Source organism: Mustela nigripes, chromosome 4 (genome assembly GCF_022355385.1).
Source record: "Mustela nigripes isolate SB6536 chromosome 4, MUSNIG.SB6536, whole genome shotgun sequence".
NCBI lineage: Eukaryota > Metazoa > Chordata > Mammalia > Carnivora > Mustelidae > Mustela > Mustela nigripes.
The window spans coordinates 43,253,572-43,263,306 of NC_081560.1; positions in this window are offsets into that span (position 1 = coordinate 43,253,572).

The window sequence follows — 9,735 nt, forward strand, 5'->3', positions numbered from 1 at the left end:
TTTATCATTTCCTCATGTGCATTGCATTTCATCATGTAAAGATGTATTCCTGACTACATCAAACACATATGTATATAATGCAGCCATGCTTTGCAATGTCCTGGTTCACAAGCCATACAAAATTAATGCAAATAAGCCTGTCATCTATCTAGGAGTCAGAATGGTAGTTACTTTTTGGTGGGGAGGAGTGACTGGAAGAGGGTACAGAGGTGGTGATATTATCCTGTTTCTTGATCTGGGAAACCGGTTACATGAGTATTCTCTTTGTGATGATTCATCACACCATGTTGTTATGATTTTTTGTACTTCTTTTTATGTGTATTATTACAGTAATAAATTGTTAATAAAATGTTTGCAAAAACCCAACAAAAAAATCATGTTACCTACTGACTAGGAGCTTTACAGCCACCAGCTCCTTGTATATTAGATGAAAATCTTACCCTCTCCTATTTCTCAGGGTTGTTGTAAAAAAGAATTGAGATAATGTTGAGAGGGAGCTTTGTAAAACAAGAGAATATAGAAATGTGAGGTATGGTTGTTGGTGTTGTTCTTGTCAATGATGAACTTCTCAAAAGGCCATGGTCGTACTTTGGGGGGACCAGACTATATCCATGTAATATATTTACAGCTGTATATGTAGACAAAAGCAGAAGGAATACATGATTTACACATTGTTATACCACAGTTGGAACTCCTATTTCTCAACCCTTCTCTAGCCCACAGTCCCAAGATAGACTATTTTGCAACTAATTACTTACAGATGTGAAATCATTTCCAGTGTTATGAAAAGAGCAGAATGGATCCTGGAATGGGCAGCACTGAGGATGGAGTGGACAACATAACAAAATCGTTGTTATTCTCGGCTTGAGGCCTTATTTTGTGGCTCACAGTTCTGTCTCCTGGTAGTCTACTAGGGACAAAGTCGAAACTGTATCTATCTCATTAAAAACAAATCCAGATTCTGTATTTTTTAAAAATTATTCACATTCTCAGTACCAGAAACTGAAATACAGCTTTAGTCCTCCCATTGTTCTCAAATAGTTTTAAGCTTCAGCCAACTGAAAATATGACAAACTCTTCAAGAAAAATGAGACAGAATGGGCATTAAGTTACTTCAAACTAGAAGGAAGAGGAAGGAAAATAATGAAGCCCTTCTAAAGCAATAAGTGGGAAGAGGGGAAACTCTGCTAGAAAGAGCTAATGGCAGGGGATTTTTGTCTCTCTCCATCTCTCTTTCTGCAGAATATGTAGCCAATGTTAGCTACTGCTAGAACAGAATGGCACCATTATTGCTTTAAGCAATCATTAAGAAAGGAAAGAATTTTCTTCTGAATTTCAAGGGTGAAGGACAGAGCTTGAAAAACATTCCTCACAAATGGGAAAAGAACAAAGGTAGAAGAAAAATGTTTGTATGAGGCACCACGGGACCAAGTTCTCCTTGCAGGAGCAGAATCTATCTGACAACAAATAATCCATGTAAAGGCCTAATTTGTTGAGGGGGGGTGTCAAAATTCAGTGGGGGCAGAAAACAATACATCATGAATCCCCTGAATTGTCGATTAATTCATGTCTCTGTTGGCTGATGCATGTATTTAAGTAAATATTTAAAATCAGATGCATGGGTACTATAAATTTCTGAGCTCTAAAAAACACCTTTCTGTTGAACCTGAGAACATTTCTCTATTGTTTTAATACACTACAAACAACTTATTCATAAATTACTGGATGTTCCAAAACAAAAAAGAAAAAACATTTACCTACAGTGGAAGCAGTAACCCCTTCTTGCTTTGAAAGAAGACAAAAAGCAATAACTCCAAAGTTCAGAAGGAAGAATTACTTTGAACTGGAATTCTATTGACAGAAAAAACATTATTCACTGAAAATGTATCAGTCAAGAACATTTTCTATAAGAATCATTAAAAGGTATCTTCTAGAAAAATAAAAAAAATTCAAAACACAATTCCAAGAAAAGAGGAAAATATGGGGTATGAGGAGAAGCAATAAGTAAGTAAATTAGAAAAGCTCATAGATAAACCTGAAAATTCTTTTTCCTTCTCTGGGGTCATTCCCAGCTGCAATAAAAATCCCTACTGTCAATTCTTCCCAATTAAAAAAAAAAACTTTCTTTAGAATAATCCAAATTGGTTAGGATTGATTGAAGTCATCGTTTTGTCAATGACATCATAGAATTTATGGCCATTGTTTTCATCTTTTGCATATGCCTAAAATTTTCCATAATAGAAAAATCTTCTCTTGAAAGAAACACAGACTGGGTAAAATAATTTTTTAAATCTATGTTGATGTTTAAAACAGATACATTTAAGCAAAATTATTCAAAAGATTAAAAGTAATAAGATAAACAATAATATATCAGATAAATGCTTTCAAAAAAGAGCTAGATTTAAATATAAGTATTTTATATTCAAAATGAAAATATTACTGTGTAATATTGGATAATATTATGAAGGCTCCTCGAAAAATTAAAAATAGAATTATCATATGATCTAGTAATTCCACTACAGGGTATTACCCAAAGAAAATGAAAACACTAATTCAAAAAGATATATGCACCCCTAAGTTTATTGTAGCATTTACAACAGCCAAGATATGGAAGCACTCTGAGTATCCATCAATAGATGAAGGGATAAAGAAGATACACACACACATACACACATACAGAGGAATGTTACTCAACCATAAAAAAGAATGAGATTTGCAATGTCATTTGCAATGACATAGATGGACCTAGAGGGTATAATGCCAAATAAAATAAGTCAGACAGAAAAGGACAAATACCATATGATTTCATGAATATGTGGAATTGGGAAAACAAATTAACAAACAAAGAAAAAAGAGATAGTTGAAAAATCAGACTCTTAAATACAGAGAACAAACTGGTGGTTGCCAGAGAGGAGGTGGGAGGGGGATATGAAATAGATAAAAGGGATTAAGACTACACTTATCACAATGAGCACTGGGCAATGTATAAAATAGTTGAATCACTATATTGCACACTTAAAACTAATATAACACTGTATGTTAACTATACTTCAACTAAAAAATTAAAATATTAAACATGACAAAGGGAGAATGCATTCACAAAATGTAGAAACCTTTTAAGGAATCTTTATGCACCTAAATAGTAATATATACAGTAAAAATTGTTAAAATAATAAGGAGATATAAATAAATCCTATGTCAGAGTGAAAAACTTTAGGCTAATCAACAGATCATGGAGGGGAGTCATAAGTAAGAATCTACAGAGTATTTTTTAAAAATTATGATGCAATGGTCCTCAAGGAAAAAAAACTCCATAAATTCTAAAAAGTAAAAATCATAGCATTTACTCTCTAATCATAATATAATAAAACTAGAAAGTAAGGGTCAAAAGATAACCCCCAAAATTCCCTTCACTTAGACTTTAATAATTCTTGTTAAATAGCTGGATACAAGAGGAAATCAAACCTCAAATATCAGAATTTTCAATGTGGCATATCAAAAGTTATGGGATGCAGGGACGCCTGGGTGGCTCAGTTGGTTAAGCAGCTGCCTTCGGCTCAGGTCATGATCCCAGCGTCCTGGGATCGAGTCCCACATTGGGCTCCTTGCTCAGCGGGGAGCCTGCTTCTCCCTCTGCCTCTGCCTGCCATTCTGTCTGCCTGTGCTCGCTCTCTCCCTCTCTCTCTGATAAATAAATAAAATCTTTAAAAAAGAAAAAAAAGTTATGGGATGCAGCCAAATTGGTACTCAGAGAAAATTTTATCATCTCAACGACATGTTCTAGAAAATAAGAAATACTGAAAATAAAAGAACCAACCATTCAGCTAAAAGAAGAAAGTAAAAGAACAAAATAAACCTGTAGAAAATAAAATAAGTAAATTTTATCTTATCCCATTGTCTCTTTTTTTCAGCCTGATCTCTGCTTTGGGTGTTGTTTTATTTCAGAGACCGTGTTTTGTTTTAGTCTAATTTGTTTTTAAATGGATAGCTGGAGCCTATCATCCTTCTAAAAATTTCTTCCAGAATTTGGAATTTTTCTTAGATCTCAAGATATTGTTTCCTTTATCTCATTTTATAGTTTTTTTCTCACCAACCTACATTGGAGTTTTTAAAATGTTTGATTCTTTATAGAGAGCATTATCTAAACTCAGTATTTGCCAATATCCAGTAAAATGCTGATTTCCCATAGCTCTGTGGACTAAGCCCTTGAATTCTGGTCAGATCTGCATGTAGGTTGATATGAATTTCTTGCTGCTCAGTTCCATACAACTAGTGGGGGCTCAGCAAGTATGGCTCTGTCATAATGAGGTGGAAGTTCTTTACTTGCCCTGTTGCTGAGAATCTTAACTGGGGATGGGAAATTCCCGATTCATGTAGTACGACCATAATCCACTCCCATGCCCAGGACAGATGTCACTAATAAATACTCATGACTAACCCAATAAGCCTACACTCAACCTTGGACTCTTTCTGAATAAAAATTCTCCACGTACTACTCATTATCTGTCAGGAATTGTCATAAAAGATGAAACCTGTTTTTCTACCCTGCTGCAAATCAATGGGATGCATACAAACTCCTATCTCTGATATACACTCCACTTGGACAATGGCTCTGACCAGGGCTCTGGCATTACTGCCACCCAAGGCTTGGCTTCTCTATAGCTGACTTTCTTCCAGAGCCCCTCTCCTCTAGAAATTTCCCTCCCACAACCCAAAAAATATGCAGTTCAGAGGTAAAAATAATATGTCAAGTTGCTGTTGTTCTTGTTGTTTTTATAATCTTTCAGCCCTTTTGGATACCCTCAGTGACCCTAACTTGGGTCATAACCTAAAGTTGGACCCAATAATCAGCATTTAATTTCTAGCAGATTTCCAGTCATCTGCATATTAAACTCAGTCTGGAATGATCTAAACTTAAATTACATTGTCTCTGCTCTTTCAAAAATAAAGTATCTTTATCATAGCTAATACCTATACTTTGAGCACTTTAGACCAAAAAAAGTATATACAGACCAATAATATTACTATGAATTTAATTTCCTATTTATACTTCCTCAGTGTCATTTGTTATGGGAGACAGTTAAAAGAAAAGCACCTTATAGACTCTCCTATAATTTGATACTTGGTAGTGACTTTAAGAAATTCACCTCAGGGAGGAAGACCTTGGAGTTGGCTAAAGCACACAGGATTTTTCCAGAAAGAAGTGACAAAGACACAATGTAAACTGATTAAAGCAAAAGAGGGATGGGAAGAGTTACAGTAAGAACATGGGGGTAGCTCACAGACAGGAAGAGCCACAGCTGCATGGACTAGGCCAGTCTGGGGAGCCTTGGGGACTAGAACCAGGGCCTGATCCTGGTAGGCCTCTCTCCAGCCTTCATTTTGGTTTGGCTCAGCCCTGGTCTTGTCTTGGGCATATAGGCTTTCTCCACATAGTAGAATAAGCCTCCAGTGTTTCTAACTTCACCAACCCAAAACAGAAAGGTCTTCTCCATCAGCTCCTCCCAGTTGCAACTATCTCAGGAAAAGTCCCTGACTGGCCTACCTTGACCTTTGGGTCCATATGTCAACTGTCAGCTTGAGACATTGGCTAAGGGGGTAAGGTACTCTTGACAATCCAGTCACATTATCTGTGACCAGAGAGGGATGGAGTGGGAGTAAAGACATGCAGGGCATCTAAAAGCCACAGCTCCCACAAACCAGTATGACGTTTTCACATGCATTATGGCATCTAATTCCGAGCACAGCATTTAATGAGGGAAAGGGAAGGACACTGGGTATCTGATGCCTTAGAAAAGTCACTAAAAGTAGGGAGGTAGCAATGATGAGGCCAAGGACACCAAAGGAAAATGTCACCCACTCCACATTTTTCTCAGAGTCAGCTCTGGCCCCTAAATCCATCAGTGGAGAAAAGCAGTCATTTGCCACACCTGTGCCCGTTTCTGACATGACAGTGAGTGTGTGAGAAGTTTACTATGTCATCTTTAACTCAGCACACAGGACTAAATTTGTGGCTGAAAAACTTTTTCCTGAGGTCATCTTTAGGCAAATTTGGAGCCAGATCATCCGATCTTCACCTGACAGGTTTCAAATTCTGACCAGATCCTGCCTCATCTTTTATTTACAGCCTACCCTCTAAAATACCATGTGCTTATACATTATTATCCACTCAGAGTTTCTCAGACGGTGCCTTGTAAGGTTTGGGTTTTTTTGTTTTGTTTGTCTATTTGTTTGTTTGTCTGTTTAGCTGTTTCCTACAAATATGTGCTGGATCTGTTTTACTTGACATAGCCAGTGCTGGACAGACATACACAACTCGGGTAACAGCACCAACATAAGATATTGCTGATGCTGGAATTATCTGACAGGTGTCAGTGGAAAAGTCTGGAAATGCTCTCTGCGATTCTTAAAGTGTCAAGTAATATGCAAAGCATTTTACACGGATTAATCCTCACAACAGTCGTGTGGATAAGTATTATTACCTCTGTTTCACAGAGAAGAAAAGTGAGGTTCAGAGAAGTTGATAGTATCCAGACACCAGGCTGCCCCACTACAGAGTCCAAGCAGGGACTTTCCCCCTAAGCTCATCCACCACCTCCCCTACCTCATACATCACAAGAGAGAAGAGCAGAGCACTTTAGCCAAAACTGACCCCCCTCTTGACTGAAACACAGGTACTTGTGGGCAAGGAAGGGGACTGGGGAGACTCAGAGCCTGCAGGCTTTCATTTGTGAGCTTACCTGGAGCACCTGGTGGGGAAGATGTTTGTGCAGCTTTTGAGGTGGGGTGGTCAGGCACCTGGAAATCAGGGGAAGGCTGTGTAGTGCTTGTGGTTCCCACAACTCCTGTAAAGGTGACTCTGAACTACAAAGAAAGGAGCTGTGACACTAGGGGCAGCTGCCATTTTCACAAGTTCAGGAAGGACTCTGGGAGATGGTGCTGGCAGAGGGGAGGGAAGGGTGGGTAGGAAAATGGCTCTGATGCCCAAGTGACAAACTCTAGTTCACACAGAGAGAAAGTAGTCTACAGGCTAGAAGTCCCTGTTTTATTGACCTCAAAATCATATTTCCCAAGATAATTATATGAACACGTTTTTACTAGAGGAAAATAAATAATTTTTCCTCACAACAACACTGCAGTTAAACTTGTAAAGTATATTCAAAGGAATACTGCAAGTATTCCTTTATTACTTCATGAGGAAGGTATTCCAAAGATCTTGGGAAGATACTAGTAAAACCCATAAAAGTAATGCAATAAATACATTTCAGTATTTACCCAGTAAAGAGCTCCTCTCTTAACCCCTATGCCAATATTTTCAAACCTGAAAAACAAAAGTTAACTTTACCAGCTTCACAACGCTAAACAGTTGTTCATGGTGTTCATGAGTCCCCAGCCTTCAAAAATCTGTCAGCTGATTAATACAACTTTTCCTGAGAAACATTTCCAAAATACAGTTCCCTAAAGTATATCTGGTAGTTTTCTAGAAAGAAAAGTGATTTTTTTTTTTTTTAGGTTTTTTTCCTAAGTCTTAAAAAAAAAAGAAAAACTAAATAAAACTGTTTTCTAGTAAGACCAGTGACTATATTTGTACTTTGCCTAAACAAAACAAAACAAAACAGTTCAATCAGATCAGAAGTAACAGGTGAAGAGAAACAAACTCCCTGTAAAGACAATGAGTGCTTCGCTGAGCAGCAAATAAGCGGTTCCTCAGGGACTAAGTATTCAGGCAAGCAGCTTTCCCCATGCAAAAGGTTTTCATTCATAGGCCTTGTTTGGTTTGATCCATCCAACTTTGAACCCCCTGATTAGGTCACATAAGTGCTTTAGAAGGGGTTAGACTGCCTATCATTCACTCATTTGAAAGGTTTCAATGATCACTTGTCACAAACCAAAGAAATCCTTCCTTAATGCTAAAAAGAAAATATTGTCTTAACAGCCTCTACACACCATCCTCATTTGAATTCACCCCCAAAGAAACCACAAATCAGTTCAATACTTTTCTTAACATTGGTCTGCATTTACACTGTGTGTGTGTTTTAATAAAGAACACTTGAATGTAGAAGTGTGACCTTTTTATAAGTTGTATATATTAAAGCCAACACATAAAGGACCCTAAGTAATTATTTTCCTTTACTGTTATGGACTAACTGGAGTGATGGGAGAGAAAGTGCTGTGTTCTGGAGTCTAGAGATGGGCAGTGGTAGTTTTTAGGGGTCTTGGCTTTTTATTTGTTTTGAGAGAGAGAACGCATGCATGCCTGTCAGTCGGGAAAGGGGTGAGGGGCAGAGGGAGAGAGAGAATCTTAAGCAGGCTCCATGCCAGTGTGGAGCCCAACCCAAGGCTCCATCTCACAACCCTGAGATCATGACCTGAGCCAAAATCAAGAGTCGGACACTTAACCTACTGAACCATCCAGGCACCCCAAGTAGTTCTGAAGTCCAACACCTAACTCCAGATGGGTTGTTCTGTGACAGGAAAACACAGGCACAGGCAAATCCAAAGGGAGGCCAAGGCAAAGAAGCAAGTCTAGTCAGGACAAATGAAGAAACCACAAGGGCACCCAAGGGTGGGAAGTGATTCTCTAAGGAGGAAGGGTTGCCAGGCAGGATTGAGAAGTTACCCGGTGGGAAGGAGGGCTTGCTGGGAGGATTAATGCTGGGCAAGTGAGGCACCAAAGGTTCTGGGCTCCATGTCTCTCTAACCTTCCTGCCCATTTACAAACAGAAAACAATGTTCAAAAAACCTTTCCATCCATGTTATGATTTCTGAAATAAATGGGCAGTAGCTTTCACTCTCTTCTCCATGGCATCAGCAGAATCATGAGTAACATTTCTCAGGGTTTTTGCTGCTTCTTCTTGGGATCCACTGGTAAACAAAGGGCTTAATTTTGGGTGCAAAAGAGGAATATTTGGTGAGTGCCAAGAAATACAGCAACAGAAGGGACTCACCCTCCAAAACGATAGTAAAGGAAATACTAAAGAAAACCCACTTTCTTATTTGAGCACCTACTGCCTTCTCCTTATGTCATATTTCATTACAGTCCTGGCATACCAGTTTGGCCAGCAAACAATTTCTTCTCTACAGTTTCCAGCCTAATTTGTAGGCAAATCTCTTCTTTCTCTCAATGTGAAATACAATACCTTTCTGCAAGGAGAGGGAATTTGTTCCATCTATGCCCCAATTAGTGGCTGTGATTCCCCAACCCAGCTTTCCACTTGCTCACTGGAACATTCCCAAGAGGGTGCAGCCTCTCACTCCAAGAGCCTTAATAATCTTCATCACAGGAACACCAACCTGGGGAAACTGATGAGAATCAGGATGTCACCCGTAGTGTGGAGTAAGTCATGGTTGAGTTCTTCTGCATAAACCACATGCTTCCACATCAGATCCAGTATTTCCTTACCGTCTGAAATTACATCAAGCTGGGATTTGGTTTGAATTAAAAGGGAGGGGTTGTTTAGTGGGTAGGTTGGGGGGAGGGCCCTGAATTGGCACTGGAAGAGTTAGGGCCACCTGCTGGGAGAGCCTTTGAAAATTGGACTCCTAAGACCAAGTTGCCTCTCTACATGCTCAGCGAACAAAGCTCCAATCCTGGTTAGCCCTGTTTTCCCACATATCCATTCCTCCATGGCAGAGCCTGTGAAAGGAGCTGAGGATGCAAAGACCAACAGGTCACAGTTCTGGAGCGAGGACACTTTACCCTTCAGAGAGAGAGAGGGCAGGCAACAAAGGTTT